This window comes from Hemicordylus capensis, chromosome 1 (genome assembly GCF_027244095.1).
Source record: "Hemicordylus capensis ecotype Gifberg chromosome 1, rHemCap1.1.pri, whole genome shotgun sequence".
NCBI classification, from domain to species: domain Eukaryota; kingdom Metazoa; phylum Chordata; class Lepidosauria; order Squamata; family Cordylidae; genus Hemicordylus; species Hemicordylus capensis.
Window position 1 is genome coordinate 318,512,486 of NC_069657.1, and position 20,264 is coordinate 318,532,749.

General features: G+C 42.3%; 1 long non-coding RNA gene across 1 annotated transcript; it reads left to right on the plus strand.

Moving 5' to 3' along the window:
• The first annotated feature begins 1,846 nt into the window (after positions 1 to 1,846).
• Positions 1,847 to 17,127, plus strand: LOC128340323 (uncharacterized). The gene is made up of 3 exons (XR_008313599.1): positions 1,847 to 2,038; positions 8,566 to 8,781; positions 16,988 to 17,127. It is a non-coding gene; the product is annotated as an uncharacterized LOC128340323 (long non-coding RNA).
• Positions 17,128 to 20,264: the final 3,137 nt, after the last annotated feature.

A 20,264-nucleotide genomic window follows, 5' to 3' on the forward strand; every position in this document is an offset into this window, starting at 1 on the left:
TTCTGAACGTTTCATAATTTCATGAGTTATTTAGAAAAAACCCTTCTGCAAGTATTCTTTGCCGTTAAGATGCACCAGAAGCCCAGACTAAAAGTAATGATCACTGGAAAGCTACATCAGCTTTCAGCTTATGCTTATATTAGAAATTATTTGCAGCAGAATCAGTGCTTAAATGAGGTTAAGGGAGTGAGTGCTCCCTTGACCTCATTTTTTAAAATTGTGTGTCTGCCGCGGCTGCTTGCCGCTGTGGTGGGCACACTCAGGGAGGGAGGGAGGGGGATCCCAGTAATGCACCATGCATTTGCGCAGTGCATTATTTGGGCTCCAGGGGTTGGCTCACTGTGCAGAGGCACTTCCCTCCACCCGACCCCTGGAACTGCCAGGCGAACCATGGGCGGGCTGCAGGAGAGCTGCTGCTCATCTGGGTGGCCGATCTGCCCGCCCAGTGAAAGGTGAGGGATTGTCCGTGGGGTGGTCGGGCAAACTCACTCTCCCCACAGACCTCGGAGGTGAGAAGAGATTACTGATCATGAGAAGAGCTCCAATAATTTACTTCATTGTTTGGTAGCCACATTTACCACACATTAAAAAACTTTAACACTGAATATTTCTTTCGTACAATGATAGACTATATTCATAGACTATCAATCTATACAATAGACTGAATTATTGGGCGGTTGCACTTTAGATTATAACCAAAGAAAATCCTGTGCCCATTGTTTTTAGTACTTAAGATTCACACGTATTACCTGAAAAATTATAAGTTTTTCAGGTTTTTCTCATACTATGAAACAAACCTTTTCAGTTTCCCCAAACAATTTCAAAGGTGTAATATCTCAAAAATACAGGAACCTTTGCCTAGAATTCTAGCTCTTGGCCTCATATTCCTTCTTCTGGAAAGAAACTATACACACTTAAGAGAGTTTATAGTTAAAAAGGTGAATTGAAATGGAAGATCTGCCTGGCTAAGTACAGAATTAATTATAACAATGGCAAAATACTGTAACATTTAGCAAAACTTTGTTCCACCAATGGTTCCTTTCCCTTCAGCTTCAAACCACATATGATTATTTCTCAAGAACCTATACATCTGCTTATTATGAAGTATAAAAAGTGACTACAAGCCATATAGTACTTTGGGACTATTTAATATAGCCACAGCATTCCTTGCCTTGAAATCTTCTCTTCTCTACCCGAGAAATCATTTACTGAAATCTTAAACTCTATTCATATGTCATGTTCAACATTTGTACAGTCTATGTACAGTATGCACAGGTACAGATCTGTATGCATTACCAGTTATTCCCATGTTATCTTCAGTGGATGCACTGAAGTACACTTCCCTTCTCTCTCCTGAATTTCAGGGGGCCTGTACCCAGGTTTACTTTTGAAGCACCTTTAAAGTTTACAGAGACTTTTGCAGTGCCCTAGATGGATAAAAATGGCAAAGGTACAACATTCTTACGTTACAAAATAAAACACAATAGACCAGTTGTAAGAATCTGAAAAGCACTACAATAAAGAAATCTGATACACGCTACCTAACCCGCGATTCCCTGGCTAAACACTTTTCCGAAGCCAAGCCCTAGCTTCTTCCCTGAACTCACCAAAACCATGGTAGAGACTTCAGGCCCCTACAGAGTTCCTGGTTGCAGCCATGGCTTGGCCAGCCAACCTGTTGCTTCCCCTGCCTGGCTCCCTCCAAATGTGCCAACAGAGGACCCCTTCACTTCCTGCCTCAAGGCCTCCTAGGTCCCGGTCACCGTGTGCTAAGTGGCTGATCCCTAGAGGTCACTGCCTGACAGACAGGACAGGGTTCCCTTCCAGTTCACTCTTTAGGGGAAAATGAAAAGCTGTTCTTGACTAATCACAACGCAGGTAGAGCATAATGTCTAAAGTGAGCTATGGATGCTGTTCTTATGTAGGAAGCTGCGGGATGTGATTCACCATGCAGATCAGGAAGTTTTCTGCACATCACATCTGTTGCTGTTTCTTGTAAAGCATGACAATTTCCCATACTGCGTGAGCTTTTCCACAGGTGAGGACTGGTAGCTATAATGTATACAAATATGAACACAACAAATATTTATATAACAGTTTTCAACAAAAGTTCCCAAAGCATTTTACATAGATATAAATAAATAAATAAAATGGATCACTGTCCCCAAAGGGCTCCCCATCTTAAAAAGAAATAGCATGTTCTTACAAGCAACAGCCAATGGAGGGATGTTGTGCCATTTGCTCTCCCCCTGCCAAATAAAGAGAATCACCACCTTTAAAAGTTGCTTCTTTGCTCAGATAGCAGGGGACACCTGCTAACTGTATACACTGGTCCTAAACCAGGAATAATCACATGAATCTCACCAGAATGCAAAGACAGAGAGGCGGGTCTCACGATCTGTGAGACCTGCTTTTTTAGAAACTGCGGGCAGGGAGCCCTGGGTGGCCAAATCGGCCGCCCACACGGTTGCCGGCTCCGTGACTGAGCCAGTGGGGCAGCAGGGGCCGTGCGGCCCCCGCAAGCCCCAGTATGCCCTGCGCGAGTGTGCAGGGCATTCTGGGGAGACCCCCGGAGCCCGGAGGCAGCTTTTCGCCTCCCTGCCGGGGGTCTACTCATGAGTAGGCATGATGCGAAGGCACGCCACGGCTACTCATGATTGTAAAAAGCAGGTTTGCGGAGCGCTCGCTCTGCAAACCTGCTTTTTACCAGGGGTTCCAGAGCGAGTTAGCCGTTCCAGAACCACCAGGCTCGGCTGCGAGCCCGGTGGTTCTGACGATCAGCAAAAATCGGGCCAGCGGAGGCTAGCCCGATTTTTGCTGATCGTCAGAATAGCCCCAGAGTGTAGGTTCCAGACTGTATTAATCATGACGAACTCCCACTGTAATAAATTTGACTTAAGTGATTCATGACTATTCATTCATTCATTCATTGCTTATTTAACATATTTTTATACCGCCCAAAACTCAAGTCTCTGGGTGTTTTACAACAAGCAAACATTAAAGCATTAGTTTAACAAATGACAACAAAAACTTAAAACAGTAGTTAAAACAAAATAAATGTTATCGTGAAAGTTAAAACATTACAACTGAAATTCTAAAACATTTTAAAATGATGCTAAAACTGTTAAAACAATATTTAATGAAAAGCCTGGGTGAATAGGTGTGTCTTTAAAGACTTTTAAAAAGTTGTCAGAGATGGGGAAGCTCTTATTTCAGCTGGGAGCGCATTCCAAAGCTTTAGGGCAGCAGCAGAGAAGACCCACCCCCGAGTAGGCACCAAATGAGCTGGTGGCAACTGCAGACGGACCTCTCCTGATGATCTCAATGGGCAGTGGGGTTCATGATGAAGAAGTTCTCTTAAATACCCTGGGCCCAAGACTAGCTTCTCTCATTAATTTCAGTGATGCTTACTCATGACTAGCAGTCTGGATTTTGCCCAGAGATTAACTTTTGATGTGGTAATACCTGTTGGCCACATTCTCTCAGCCTACTTCTCCTGAACAAGTCACTTTCTTTCCATTTCAGGTTGCCGTCTGTGAAATTTTATTTACCTTCTCACTGAGCTATTGTAAGAATGTACTAGATATTCAGATAAAAGTATTGTTTCCATTAACAAGTACTATATGAATTAATAATAAAAACAATACATATGTTGAATTAAATTAGAGCAGTCTATGTACCTTAACACCATATTGGATATACAAGAATCTGTTCTAGATAGTGCAATAAATGGTCACATTTTAGAATAACCTGTAATTACAGACAGAAACAATTGCCTTTAATAGACCTGCCATTATTCTTGGTAAGAAAGCAGTACCATATGTTTTAATAATAAACATTGCAATTCCACTGACAAGGAACATTGGGAATAAAAACTATTGAAGAGAAGAACAAAGTATCTGAATTTTCAGTGGACATTCAAAGTATATGTAAGTGAATGGGAGAAACAGAAATAGTTCCAGTAGTGTTTTCTGCCACAGGAATTGTATCCAACTAATTACTGAAAAATCTATAGGAGACAGAAATAGATCAAAATATAATCAGTGCAGCGCAAGAAGCAGTACGATTCCTAAGCTACCATCTTGCCAGGATTTGTTTTAATTAACAGTGTTTGGCTTGGCAATGAAGACTCTGCTTATATCAAAAGCACCAATACTGAGTGATAATAAACAAGTTACGTAATATTCAGAGCTTGTGTCTGCCATATGTGTACATGTCACGTGAACTGCTGCACTGGTAGGAGAAAAATGAAAGAGAGGAGGAAGTGTAGGACAAAAGTGTGGGCTGGGGAGTCTTCAACATTCCTTTGCCTCTTTCCCATGACCAGCAGTGAGAAAAACCAAAGAATGGGGTGCTCGCTCGACCAGCATGTTGTTTGTGGAGAGAGCCATGCCATGTAAGAGAATGGATCCCACCATTTGGTAGGCTCATTATTATTAGTGGCTAACATGTTGCAAGTTCTGAAACAATCATACTTCTGTGCACTTCTCAAGCAATGCCCACAGTGTTCTGGAACAGGGCTTGTCCACTACCCCTTAAAATTGCACAATTGCACTTCGGCAGTGCTACATTCATTATTTCCAATAGTGGATGAGCCCAGTTCTGTAGCACCGTAGGTCTTGCTTAGATGCCTGCAGTTGTATGGGCAGTTCAGAATAAGCCTTTGTTGCACCATCTTCACCATCATTTCTTGTTTGCACAGTCAAACAGGTGTTATTGACTGGTTTGTTTTATCCAGATATTGAGTCCTTCCCAAGGACCTGCGATGCCAGAATTTTGTTATCGATATTGTTGTTGTTATAGGTGTCACCGCAAAATGTAGGCTGTTCTCAGTAAAGTTGTTTTTTGTAGTTGGCTGATGGTGATTTCTGTCGCCCCTATGGTGCTGATGTGCTCTTCAAGATGTTTTGGAATTGCTCCTAGGGAGCCAATTACTACTGGGATTATTTTGGTCTTTTTCTGCCACAGCCTTTCAATTTCAATTTGTAGATCTTTGTATTTGGTGATTTTTCCTGTTTCTTTTTCTTCTGTTCTGCTGTCACCTGGTATTGCTATGTCGATTATTTTGACTTGTATTTCTTTCTTCTCGACTACAGATATATCTGGTGTATTGTGTGGCAGAAGTTTGTCTGTTTGTAGTCAAAAGTCCCATTATATTTTTACATCTTCATTTTCTACAACTTTTTCAATTTTGTGGTCCCACCAATTTTTGGCTAAAGGTAGTTTGTATTTTTTTTATAGTTTGTCCCAGTGTATCATCCCTGCTACCTTGTCATGCCTTTGTTTGTAGTCAGTCTGTGCGATCTTTTTACAACAGCTGATTAGGTGGTCCACTGTTGCATCTGCTTCTTTACAGAGGAGGCACTTGCTGTTTGTGGTTGATTTTTCTACTTTTGCTCTTATTGCATTTGTTCTTAGTGCCTGTTCTTGTGCAGCCAGTATTAAACCCTCTGTTTCTTTCTTCAAGTTGCTATTCTTAAGCCATTGCCAGGCCTTGGTGATGTCTGATTTTCCACTTATATTGTGCAAATATTGACTATGCCATGGCTTATTTTTCCATTTTTCTGCTTGGTTCTTGACTTCTTTCTCGTAGGCCTGCTTTGTTTCCTTGGTGTTGAATAGTTTCTCGTTATTGACCATTTTAAGTGCATCTTCTTCACTGTCCTTGATCTATTCTTCAAGGCCTCTTTTCTCCTCCTCTACTGTTTGATGGACTTGCAGCATTCCTCTTCCACCTGAGCTGCGAGGGAGGTATAGCCTATCTACATCACTGCGGGGGTGCAGAGTATGACTGATGGTCTTAGTTTCCTGTTCTTACAATCTAGCATCTCTAGCTCTGCCTGGGTGCAGTCTAATATTCCTGCAGTGTATCTAATGATGGGTATAGGCCAGGTGATTATGGCTTGTATGGTGTTCCCACCAATGAGTTTGGACTTTAGAATTTTTCTAACTCTCCTGAAGTGTTCACTTCCTATTTTTCTTTTAACTTCAGTGTGTTTGATGTTATCAGCCTGAAGAATGCCCACGTATTTGTAATGTTCTTTCTCTTCCAAGTTCTTGATGTTGTTTCCATTGAGCCTATTCCTTCTGTTTTTGTTATTTTTCCTCTGTTCATTATTAATACAGCACACCTATCTAGTCCAAACTCCATTGCTATATCGCTACTGAATATGCGGACAATGTTTAGCAGTGATTCGATTTCTGATCGGGACTTTCCATACAACTTCAAATTGTCCATGTAGAACAGATGGTTTATTTTACTTCATGTTTTAGATGTTTGGTATCCGAAGCCTGTTTTGTTTAGTATTTGTGAAAGTGGAGTTGTGGAAATTACAAACAACAGAGGGGATAGTGAGTCCCTTGGAAAATACTTCTTCTGATGCTAACCTGTCCAAGTGTCTTGCCATTGATTCTTTACTGTGTATTCCACATGCTCATTGCTTTTTTTTTTTTTAAAAAAATCTGAATGTTTTTGCTGACACCAGTTGTTTCTAAACATTTTAGTATCCATATATGAGGCAATGAGTCGAAGGCCTTCTTATAGTCAATCCACGCAACACTTAGATGATGATGGTGATGATGATGATCACCATCATAATTATCATTAATTTATTTATCAATAGCAACAAGAAGATGAATTGAGCAGTGAATTGATTGATCTTTCATCCTTCCAAACAGGTTATAGATGTTGTCAACCTGTACTTAACAGGTTTTTGCAGACTGATGCACAGATCCATTCCCAGCCAGGAGAATCATGGTTATGGGATCAAAGTTTATATTCTTTTGCCTATACAGGTCTCATGCAGCATGGGTCTTTTCATGAAAAAGTCCACTTCTGCAGGTGTATCACCATTGCTGCACTGAGATACAAGCTAGCTTTCCTGCAAAACAGAAGTTAAGAATCTAGCTGTTTGCCATGGCTCATTTGCCTCTTCTAGTGGAGCATGAGGCATGGGGTCTGAATGGCTACCGGCACTGGGAGACCATGGGAGACATACTGGTGCTTAGGTGACCATTGCAGCTTCCACCTTCCTGCCAGGCAGTCTGAGCTGGAAAGCGACCCCCTCCCACCCATCACTGAGTATAGTGAGGGCTCTGCTTGTCATGTCCCCTAGCTCTGACAGCGAGGAAGAAAGGGAAGCTGTCGGCATTTCAGCCGAGTCTGGAATGTCTGAAGGGCAGAGCCCGACTGCAGTGGAATTAGCTGACGGTTCAGAACAGACTCAACAGCCTGAACCAGCAGAAAATGTCAGCGACCAATCGGGGGATGATTTAGGCATTGGAGCTCCACCGACGCCACGGCAACGCGTGTTTCAAACGCAGGTCACAACTGGAGGCGGTGCGGAGGAGCAAGCGCCTGTTATCGAAGGCTGACAAGCCGTAAATCCTGACACCTGGGAGCTTTCGACTGGCTCCATAAATTGGAGCCTCTGACTCCCACTCATTGCTGAGTTTCAACAATTGTCATTCACCCACAGCAAGCAGCCGAGCCGTGTACTTCGCTGGCCTTGGGCCAGACCTTGACACTGCTGATCATCCTATTGAGGGCCAGGTAAGAATTGGTGAGGTGGGGGGATCCTCACCTGATTGGCTTTGGTGTAGGCCTTTTTTCACCTGCTTCATATTATACTCTTAGTTAGGCTGTTCCCTGGTCATATTATACTCTTAGGCTGTTCCCTGGTCACAATGGCAGGTACAGTGTGAGTTGCATAAAGTTTGGTGAGCACCTTAGGGCACCTGCTTGGCATGAAGAAGAGGCCAGGCCAGGCTCAGTGAGCTATGGCTCAGGCTTATTCTAGACTGCTGGGGCATCATCTACTTGAAAGGCTTTGTGGCTTTGGAGGGGCAGGTGTGATGCCTGTTGCAGATACCTGACATTAGGTCAGCTACGAAGGGCAGCTTCAGCCATTGGGCAATGAGACTACCTGGAGTCAAGGTGTGTCATCTGTGGTGTTTTGGCTAGGGCTTGCTCCGTTGGGGGTGAGCTTCTAGTTACACTGTGGTGGGTGGAGAGCCAATCCCTATCTGTTCCAATTATTATTCATTAATAAAGTTGTACCCTTCACTACCAGTTCATGACTATGAGTTGGTGCCTTAGTAAAGTAAAACTTGTTGTATGAATACAAAGCAAAAGTAACATCTATACAAAGTTAGCGCTATTTTTTTTATTGCAATGCTTAATTTTACCAGATTGTAACAGTTCTGCACATTAAGTGGACCACTTTGCATTACAACTGTCAGGTAGATAGAAAATTCATAATCACATTGAACATATGAAAAAGATGTGTTGTTCCTGAGCAATTAGCTTATTCATTACTTTCACTGATGAGTTTATCCTTACTAGCTTTATTATCATTATCCAGAATAGAATAAAACTGTGTTTGTGTGATGAGGAATCATCAATTGTGAACAAAAATGAACAGTATTCTAGTACAGTACTTCCAATATTGATACCCCCCACCCCGCCAGAAATTTTGTCATCAGATTTCAGCCATGTACTTGTAAAGAATAAATTCTCTCTTTCCTTTGCTATCTCTCCCCTGTTCCATATATTGTTCCCTAAAGGTGTCTCCTCTCAGCTGTCTGCTTTAGTGATGAGTGGCTCAGACACCCAGTGTTATCAAGCAATGCTCTGAGTGTCTCTGCAGTCCTCGATCTGACAGCTTGATACAGGGGAACCACAACAAAGAAGCTGACACCAAAGGGAAAAGAAATACGAGATTTCCACATATTTATATGATGTCTGGGAAAGCAGAGGAGGAGCAGGGCAGCAAAGGAGTGGTGAGTGTCAAATTGGAAGCAGGTGAAAAGAAATCTATACTAATAAATAAAACTCCTGAAATGTCCAACAACTTCATATTAGGAGGAACATATATAAGATAGGGACAGATGCAATGAGACATGATTTTTATATTAATTCGATGGCTAGAAGTTTAGATAATCCAGACTTTCACACACCTAAAATGACAGGAAATAACATTCCCATACTATTTTGTACAGATGATTTGGTAGTCATTTCCCGAACCCCAGCTGGACTTAAAAGAGCATTGAGATCTATAACTCAATATTGTAAAGAGAACAGGCTGGCCATTAACTTCAAAATTCAAAAGTGATGGTATTTGCGAAAATTGCAAAAGTGGATAATTGAGGGGGAAAGAATAGAACAGGTTCATAAATTTAAATATGGAGTAGTATTCCATGGGGATTCCTATTCGATGAGGATTTGAAAGCCCCACATTGAGCATGTTATGCAAATGGCAACAAAATCTTTGCTGAGCATTAAAAAATATATTTGCACGAAAAGAGGAAAAATTATTCCAGCGGCTCTAAAGCTCTTTGAGGCTGACACCCTGGCCCAAATTTTATATGGGGCACAGGTGGGACTTTATATCAATTGGGATGTCATGAAGACAATTCAAACTAAAATTTTAAGGACCATCTTCTCTGCCTCTAAATGCCTAATGTAGTTCAGTACTTCGATTAGAGACTGGGATGCCTAAACCTGACGTGAGAGCTTGGAGATCCATAATTAGTTATGTTAGGCTCAGTTTGAGGCTCAGTTTTCCCTCCCCCCTGCACAACTAGTTCAGTTAGTTTTGATAGATGAGCACTTTTCTGGTTGGAAGTCTGAAATTGCAAAAAAGTTATCTTCCTATAGGCTCTCAATAGCATTTCTCATTTCTTTAAGTTATGATCAGGCTAAACAAATATTTCTTCAGAAGTTGAATTATATGGAATATCAAAACAAAATTAATTATCATATCGCAGAATATGAAAGTTTGGCCTGTAAATTTTTCTTGGGAACTTGCCAATTATTTAACAACACTCACTTTCCCCAGGTTGTGAAAAGAGTTTTTTAGGGCTACGCAGTGGCCACCTTCAGAAATGAAAGCAAACTGCGAATCTAACAGATCCACAGTTTGCCTCCATTTCCCCGGCACACTTCCAGATGATCTTTCTTTGCAGTGTGGGAGACTGCAAAGAGGATTAACTGGCTGCTTGCGTTTCCTTGAAAACAATGAGGACAGCCATGGTAGCCAATTGCTAATGAGAGGGGGAGGAGCTTACTCCCCTTATCACCTGTTTGTGCAAGCTGCACGAACCAGATGATACACTGGAGGTAATGGATCCTCAGTTGGGTGAGTGAATTCTGGCTGAGTATTCATTCCCAGGTTTGGGGGAAGAATTGGAACCAAGGTTGGGTCTGGGAACCATGGTTCCAATCATTCGGATGTCACGAGGGCTGAACCTGAGGTGAGTTTGCCTCAGATTCCCCACAACATTCAAAGGCGGCCACTAGGGGTGTGCACGGATCAGTTTTGGTGGTTCAGTCCAAATTTGGTTCAAATTTGGACTGAACTGTGGGTCCCTGAGCTGGTTCAGTCTAACCCACTGGTTGTGCCAGTCAGGTCAATGAACTGGCTTGAATCGGTTTGCTGCAGTTCACATTTGAACTGCGCAAACTGAGTTGGTTCATGGTAGACCAGGTGGACTGGTCCTTGCTCACCCCACAATGTTTAAACAGCCACAATGTTCTCACTTCTGCTTTGTTGCAGGGTAGATTCTCTGAAACTCAGTTTGCTGATATAATCTGCCTGTGTAGGTTGGGGATCAAAACGATTCAGCGTGTTTTATTATATTGCCCTTTTGATAAGCATACTCATAATATTACCCCCTTATTGTTGAGATACTCGGGCAACTCCGATAGTTTCTGTACCATGCTTCTTCTTTCTGATACATACCAATTTATAACCTCTGTGGTAGCTATGTTTTATTTGGCAGCGGTGAAAAATTGACATCAATGATTCAGTAATGAAACAGTTTGGGTTTTTTTGGTAAAATTGTAAAGTGCTGTAGCTGATCTTTGAGCGTAAATAAAGTCGTGGTAGGAAATACACATGGACCCTATGTTGACTCTCATTTTGAGGGCTTACATACCTCTCATCTATACACTATGTTTTCTCCTCTGATTACATTTAAAAAAACACACATTCAGAGCATTTCCACAAATAATGGACTGGATTTTGTGCAAACTACAGATAGGCACAAAACTAGTTTTGCCAGCGCAGCTCGAATCTGAACCAGATTCGAGCTGACCCAACCTGGTGCCGACTCAAACTGGGCCCGGTTTGAGTTTGAACCGAGCTGGTTCGAAATGGCTCAGAGCCCTACTGGTAAAGAAGAATCTGGTGAGGATTCCTCTTTCCGGGGGGTGGTGCAGGGGGGCTTCCCTAAAGGTAGAGTGGGTGGGAGGTAAGCAACTACTTACAAGTGCTGTCGCTGCCAGCTGTGGTGGCATCCGTGAGAGGGAGGCGGCAGCATCTCCTCTACACCCCTGCCGACCTCCCCCAGAGTAGGCAGGTCACACAAATGTATTTATTTATTTATTTATTTATTTATTTATTTAAACAACAATAATAATAATTAAAGGGCAAATGCCTGGTGAAACAGTGGGTCTTAAGAAGTGCCTTAAAAGCAGCCAGGGAGGGGGCTGAATCAATCTGGGAGAAAAGATTGTTCTAAAGAAGAGGGGTGGACACAGATAAGGCCCTCCTACAGGCCCAGGCACCATGCACTACACTACATCCTGGTATACTAAGGAGGGCCAGCTGAGAAGACCTCACAGGACGGGATACAACTGGCCAAGAGAGGTGATCCCGGAGATATACAGGTGATAAGCCCATAAGGGTTTTGTAGGTAAAAACCAGCACTTTGAATTAGACTCAGAAGTGAACAGGCAACCAACCAGTGCAGCGACCGTAAAATAGGTGTGACACTATCAAATCTACGGCCACCCATAATGAGGTGGGCTGCTGCATTCCTGACTAATTGAAGCTTTGAATCATTAAAACAGCCTCCACATGTGCGCAGAGGCCCAAACCAGGCTGAAGAAGGCCCAGACTGGGTCACCACAGGATCTACCTACTCCAAGTTTGGCTGGTAGGGGTGAGGTGGAGCCTCCACCCACCCACCCCCACTCCCACATGGCCTCTGATGCCACACTCACTGGCTGTGCCACTTGTCAGTAGTTGCTTAGCCCTTCCCACCTGCTCTATCTTTAGGGAAGCCCCTCTGCCCCCCCTTTATTGATAAAGGGGAATCCTCACCGAACCAGTTTGAACCAGGTCCAGTTCGGTTCTCACTCAGACCAACCAAGGCCAGTCTGGTTCGACCCTAAACCTGTCGAGCTGAGCTGGCTCGTCACTGAGCCCAGCTTGAACTGAGCCAGCTCGCACCCCCCAGCGCAAACATCTGTGCATATTTATACATTATGGAGAAGGACATGTGTATACCACAGGAATCGGAGATCCATCATTCCCCTTTTTTTGAATTTCTGGTTTAAAATGGAAGCCTGTTTCAAGACATTCTGAAGTGACCTTTTCAAGAGCAGTATATGAGATTATTATTTTATTACCACATTCCCAAAAGCTTTGGGTGATGTAACTGAGATGGCAAAGAAGGTACTTAAACGTGAATCCTTCATGTCCAATCCTTCACATCCAATCTATTTTTCTCTACTTTTGTTTAATTTTTGTTTAATTTTTATTTCCATAACTTTTCTCTGCTTTGTTTCATTTTTCTCAGACTTCTACTTTGCAGAAGTATTTCAACTTTGTAAAAAAAAAAAAAAAAAAAGCCTTTTTCCCTTTTATAGCTTTCTTGAGTCTTCCTCTTAACTGAACTGGTGTCCTCTTCAACTTGTTCACCCCTTTCATAATCTGAGGTATACATTTTACTAGAGATTCTCTAATAGAGATTTTATGAGGATTTGACCCTTCATACTGTTCCCTGAAACTGTCTTAACTAATATCCTCATTTCTAAGGCTCCTGCTTTTGAAATGAAAATTTAACTTGTTGGATTTTTTAGGCAATTTCTCTACTTATGGGTTGAATTGATAACACTGTTGTCACTGTTCATGAACAATTGAACTGAACAGTAGTTTGATCTCACATCAGATCTTGGATATCAGTGCATAATAGTCAAGGATCACAATATATTTTTATTTCTAAAAGGTTTGTCGCTTTTTCCCAACCTTTAAAGTAAAGTGTGCCATCGATTTCGACTCCTGGCGCCCACAGAGACTTGTGTTTGTGTTTGGTGGAATACAGGAGGGGTTTAGCACTGCCTCCTCCCGTGCAGTATGAGATGATGCCTTTCAGCATCTTCCTATATCACTGTTGCCCAATATAGGTGTTTCCCATAGTCTGGGAAACATGCCAGCAGGAATTTGAACCAACAACCTTTTGCTTGTTAGTCAAGCATTTCCCCGCTGCGCATCTGTACATTTACCTGTATGCTATTACAATATTTTTTCCTTTTGCTGCCTCCCCGATTTCTTTCCCCATCTTAAGATCAGTGACCCTTCTTGGCTTGGCTCTCACTGGCCCAACTCAGTTCACCCTCACCCATATCTTTGGCTCAGATATGGGTAGGAGTTTGCTTTCACTCTTTTTGAATACCAAGCCCAAATTTTGGCTTTGAGATTTTTGGCATTGATGTAGAAATATGCCTGTATTGCATCCATCTCCAAATGTCTGTTTGGTGTGTTATTCTTCCTGTGACTCTTAAAATAGCTGCTATATTTTATGCATACTTCTTGATTGGTCCTACTTTATCTCCAGTTTGAGAAGTTGAAACATTTAGACCATCTTTTCTTAGGGATGAGTCTTTCCAAATCATATGGCTTCCAGCTTGTATCAGCTTTCCTCCAGGAGTCATTTTAAAGGCTGGTCTGAAAGCTTTCTGTGGTTCACTAGCAATCTCTTCCCATTGGCTTTCGAGTCCCTCTCTTTTGTACAACCTTGGCTTTTCCGAACATGTTTTACAGTGCCTCAAATCCAAATTCTTTTTTCAAACACTGTGCCTCATCCACACACTGGGACATTGCAGCTCTGTCTGTGTAGATGGTTCTGCATGTGGAACAGGAAATATTTCTGGAAAGTGACACCTTGGAGATCCTAAATTCAATCTAAATTTGGCTTCCAGTATTCATCACTATTTCCCCAATTATAGTATTGATATGTTCCATAGCTCATCCAGTATCTGCTTATCTAGGGATGTGCAATCTGGTTAGAATTCGAACTGGTCGAATTGGAACTGAACCAGCCATCAGGTTTGAGCTGCAGGTTCGAATTTGAACCAAATGGGGGTGATGGTTTAAGAACCTCCAAATGTGGTTTAGGTGGTATCTTGCACCCATGGATACCTACCACCCAAACCCCAAAGCAATCGGACACTCGTATGATTTTTTATGATTTTTTGAAATTTATTTATATTTTTCTCATAGGGTATAATGGGACATGAACCAGCCCATTATCCCATATTATGAAGCACCTAGTGGCACAAAAGTGGGGTGGGTGGCAGGCACCCAGGGGTGCCTACCACCCACAAAACCCCAAGGCAATCAGACACTCCTCCGATTATTGGTGAATTTTTAAAGTATTGTTTGAATTCCTCATAGGGAATAATGAGGATTGCAGCAAATGTATAGCTTCACGTCGGGGGGAAAGCGGTGGATGAGAGCGGAGTGTGGTGGGTGGTAGTTCCCAAGTGGGGCAAGGAAGCTATTAGAATTATTTGAAAGGAATTGGGCAAAGGGCTGCTTTTTAAGTGATTTTTGAAGTTGACGTGTCTTTAAGGTTTTTCTCCATAAAGAAGCATGGAGGTGTCAGCAAATGTATAGCTTCATGTCGGGGGCAAAGGGGTGGCCTAGATAAGAGTGTGGTGGGTGGTAGTGCCCAAGGAGTGCAAGGAAGCTACCAGAATTATTTTTAAGGAATTGGGCAAAGAGCTGGTTTTAAAGTGATTTTTGAAGTTTATGTGTCTTTAAGGTTTTTCTCCATAGGGAAGAATGGAGGTTTCGGAAGCCCCATAACTGAACTTGGGGGTGGGGTTGCTGGGGTGGCCCAGAGCAAGTGGTGGTGTAGTGCACAGAGGGTGCCAACCACCCCCATGGCTTGCTAAAACCATGGGTACTGGTTTTTGTTGTTTCTGAGGTGTTCTGAGTGTAGATTCTCTGGTAGCATATGAGATTTTCAATGACAAACCATGAATCCACTCTCATTTGCTACCAGAGAACCTCCCTCTCCTGGTTTGAACCCAGTTCAAATTCAAACTGAACTGGGCAAACCGGTTTTGTGCACATCTCTATGCTTATCTAGACAGTGTTTGATATTCTCATCTTTTGTACTTATAATAAAGTTTTGGTCAAAAACAATCCCATTTCTCTATGTTCCTTATTATTGAGTCTTCTGCTATCATCCCCACTTCCAGGAAGACTCCTCAGTACAAGAGGATTAGAGTTATGCAATAAATGATTTTCATTTTGTTATTCCATTCATTACAAATTTTGTTTTGTTATTTTGTTCATTCATTTAGTTATTAATTCACTAAAATCATTTTTTGAAGTATTATTTCAGTGGTGTTCTTGTGTTTGTTTTCGTCTTCTTTTGCTTTCAGTGAGAGACATAGCTGCTCTTCCTCTGTCTGTAACATATGTGTTTTCCATCCAATTGACATAAAATGTTCAGACATTGATTCACTCCAATGAATCAGACCAGTCAAATTGCAAGAAAAAAGAAAGAAAGAAGCTATTTTCTTTCATACATTTAAATCTGCTGGGATCATTGAAGATATTGGGCAACATCTAGACTAATGTTGCCCTCGTGTACAATTTTGCTTTCTTAGTATAACATCATCCAACCTGCAAATTCTCATTCTGCATAACAGCAGGGGAGCTGTTGGTGTGCCTGTGGGACCTCCCTACGTTGTTTTGACTATGTAATGATGATAATATCCTGCTGGATTGTGCCTGTTTGGTTCTGTTTGTTTGATTAAGGCCACGTTGTCATGACCACAGTTAGAGTGGTTAAATAATTAACCATGAGTGTCAAGCCCTATGCACTCCCACAGAATGCTGTGAGAACCCAGAATTTACAGACAATCCCTGTCAAATCAGGGGCATAGACACTATTGGTCCAGAGGAGACAAATCTTCCTGGGCCACCGGGGACTGGGGAGTGGGGAGTGCCACAGCATCCTTCCCCACTCTCCTAGGGTGCACTCTTGTCTCCTCCCACACTCAGCTGGCAAACAAAGCACTCACTGTCTGGGAGTGAAATGCACATGCGCTCCCAACCAGCAATTTATTCGCCAGCTCACTCTAAGTGAGGGTGGGAAATAAAGCATCCAGTGAGCTGATGAATGAAGTCCTAGATGGGAGTGAGTGAGGCCATGCCCCCCGCATCAGAGTGCGTGTGTGACATTGGTAAAAGGGGAATGGCTGGCACATACCTGTGGGCAGGCAGTGGAGGGCTGCCAGCAGCAGTCTGTCCCTGGGCCACCAGCACGCTCCCTATGTAGTGGTCAAAGCACTGTGATTAATTGCACTTAACTGGAGTAGATAACTAGGTTCAAACCCTGGATATCTGTCTGGGTTAAATGTGGTTTAACTGCAGTGATTTGACCAGGATTGTGTGGGAATTCCTGTTTCTTCTGTCATGCTCCATGGGAACATTCAGGACTCGGCAGTCGCTTTTAGCTCTTTACCCATGTTTGCCATGGTCATGAGAATGCAGCCTAAGTAGGAGAGACTTGGACAAGAGATCTTGTCATTAAGAATATTACTTTAATATACAATTTCTTCATATTTGGTTCAGAAGAGCAACTGAAAATAGAAAAATTCATTCAGAAAACAAACAAAAATCATTTCAAATGCAATAAGCAAAGCAAACAGTTGTTATTTTAATAAGTGCATGAGTTTAAGTGATATTAATTAAAATTCAGCAAATAACTTTCCAGGAGGAAAATGTCAACACTTGTATTTTTCTCTCTGGCTCTATCACACTCTGATCGATCTAGCTTCCACATAAAGATGTCAGAATCACATGATAGAAATGTATAAATATTGGCAGTTGTTGGGCTTTCTTTCCACTTTGCTTTCACGAAGGTGAGTGCTAGTGAATTCATTTCTTTTTTTTTTTCCTAGAGGGGCTGACTCATCTTGGATGAACAGTTCAATGAAGCTCTGGTGTTTACAAAATGTGTCAGATGGATAATGTTCACTAATGAAGGGGTATATTAAAGAATGGCAATTCTTCCCAGTTTTATGATGTTTTAATGGTACTGGTAATAAGGGAACTGAAGATGGATACCAACAATAAATAAGTATCCAGTTCTGAATTAGTAAACAGTTTGGTGTGCTACAATATTATCACTGTATATAATGAACTAATTTAAAAAGAAACATACCTATATCTGGAGTCATTGTACGCTAAATATTCCCGTGCCATTCTGTAAGGTAATCTCTTTTATGAAGAACTGCAATAAGCTCAGCAAAAGCAGAGGTGCACATGTGCACAGAGGGAGAAGATGGGAGAGAGTGGAAGCCTGGCACCTTAATTCTGTGGAACAGCTTAGCCTGCAGTGCCAAAAGCAGGCCATGCACCTCTGCAGATAAAGTCTAGTTCAGTGGGTGGAAATGGAGCTAAGCAAGCAGGAAATATTTATCACCAGTAATGTTCAGCATAGTTCATCAGTTTCTCTGGAACTGAGTGAAAGGAAAACACCAAGGAATGCCTTGCAAGAACACGGGGCAATACCTGTGCTGCAGCAGTGAAGACAGCTGCTACCGTGTTGGATGAGTCAGGTTCCAGAACAGAAGCCAAGGTAATCTCTGACCTCTGATTTTATAAATGGTACGTCTGAATGTGGGCAACCACAGTTTCATCGAAAAATGGTCTCGTGGTTTCCCTCCCCAAAGTGTGTTTTGTATCGTCTGCTTCTTGAATGCAGAAGGTTCCACGTTCCCTCCCTGGCATCTCCAAGATAGGACTGAGAGAGGTTCCTGCCTGCAACCTTGGAGAAGCTGCTGCCAGTCTGTGTAGACAATACTGAGCTAGATGGATCTCGGCAAGCGTGGCACTTTCCTCAGAGCCAAGCATGGGGGGGCGGTCAGGTGGGGCTAGGGTTTTCATGTCCAGGTGGTGAAACAAGTCATTGAGGCACTTCATACAATTGCTGTGAAGTGCCTCAATGTGGTCTGCGGGGAGAGCGGGCTTAGCCTGCTCGTAGCTGGGCAGCCGGATTGGCCACGCACATGGCTGCTGGCTCTGTCACGGAGCCAGCGGGGGCTGCGGCGATTGGGGGCCGTGTGGCCCCTGAAGTTCCAGGATGCCCCATGCAAGTGCGCAGGGCATCCTGGAGAGACCCCCGAGCCGGGGAGGTGATCCACAGCTTAAGTCATTTTGGAGCCCATTTGCAAGAAATGCCCTTTGGGGACATCAAGATGGAGTTATAGATAACGCATCTTGCTGTGGTCAGTTTGGTTGGGTTTTGGTTTTTTTACAAAATTATAACTGGTAGTTTTGGGAAATGCAGATATAATACTTGTTTCATTATATTTTCTGAGGAACTGTTTACCGGTGTTACCAAATGTGGCTTTTCTGTCTGCTTAAACTTTATTGTTTTTTTTAAAAGATTGTATAGCAGTGAGGCCAAACATGGCGAATAACATTATCTGTGAGTTACCTCCCTTCCAAAAGATGTTCTTAATGAAATAAAAAGAAGGTTTTTAATTTCTATTTCATTTTGCAAACAATTGCTCTCCCTATGCTGTGAGCTGCAAAATCATATAATTTTGCAAAGTGTTGCTACACAGTGCTGATACAGCTATCCCATGTTCCCCACAGTTGGAAGACTGACAGGCCCTTCCAATGTAACCTACTACCATTATGCACCACCCACAGGTCCATAATGGTAGAACCTACTGAAGAAATGAAAGCAACTAGATGAACCCGCGCAGATCATCTGTGCGCTAGGACTTTGTTGTTTTCCTTGCCCCACTCTCTTCTCTATCTGCATATGGAATCCCTGCTGCCCAATCACCACGATGCTTCTGTTCTGTTACCTCTGATTGGTAAATCACTGTGTGGGCGGGGCTTGCCATGTGCAACCTTAGTTTATCATCTATCTATCTATCTATCTATCTATCTATCTATCTATCTATCTATCTATCTATCTATCTATCCCTGGATATAATTACTCATAAATCTAATAGATATGTAAGACAGTGAATCACCATTTTGACAGAAGTGAGCATTTGGCATATGACATTTTTAATGGCCGCAGAAAAGAGCTGGCACAGGGGCATAGTCACATCGGGTGACCAGGTTCAAAGAACCTGGGTTGCTGCCCCTCAGGGGCTGTGCCTCGTGGCCTTGACATGCCCCCCCATCTGACATCAGACACAGGGGGTGCTGGTTTAGATCCCGAGCAGGGCCTAATTGGCACACTGTCAAATTGGCACACTGTCAAATTTAAAGTTGATTGTTTCAGGATTCATCTTCTTAGACTATTTGTCACAGTGAGGTATGTGAACAGGCTTTTGTAAACTGGAGCATTGAAGGATTTGAAAGACTGATATCATTCTAAACAGTAACCTGTAAAATCATCTTAACCTATTCCAAAATAAGAAGTCTCATTCAAGTGTTGAGATGTTAATATTGCAAGTCCACTGCATGCTGTCTTGCTACTTCTAAAGGTTTGAAGAAGACAGTTTCACATGTTCGGCCAAGCAGCCAGTTTCCCAAGTGTGCACTTGAGCTGACTTCCAGTGTTGGGAAGGTTATGCCTATTGGGTGTGTCATCCAAACCCGCCCACACTGGCAAATTGTACCCTAGTTATGTTCCAAAATTCAACATCTGTACCCGAGATCTGAAGTTAAAAACAGATGTTGAGTTCTGGACCTTAAGTAGGACAGAATATGCCAACACGGGGGCGGGTTTGGTGATATGCCCAGTGTTGGAATAGTCTTTACAGGAGCGGACATTGGACTTCTGTATGAACTACCGGTTCACCATGGTGTGTAAAGCCATGCAGTGTAAGCCAAGGCGTGTCTGTAGTTATTGCTGATATAAATCTGGATATGACTCATACATAATAAAAATGTCTGAATTGATTTTGAGAGGCTAACTTGATCTTAGTGGTATATGGAAAAAAGAGACAGATCACTGAACATTTTTGGAAACAGGAGATAGATATTTATAATAAATAAATAAATAAAGGACATAATCCAGTCAAAATAAAGCATTAGTTCTATCGACTGCAGCACAAGAGTTAACCATCATGCACATGCCATAGAAACTAACAGAATGTAAGAGTGTTTAATTTTGACTGCATTGTGTCCTAAGTAAAAATAAATAAACTTTAATGCATTTAAATTTATGTAATGGTCAACCATCCAGTTTATTTGAGAAATTTACAG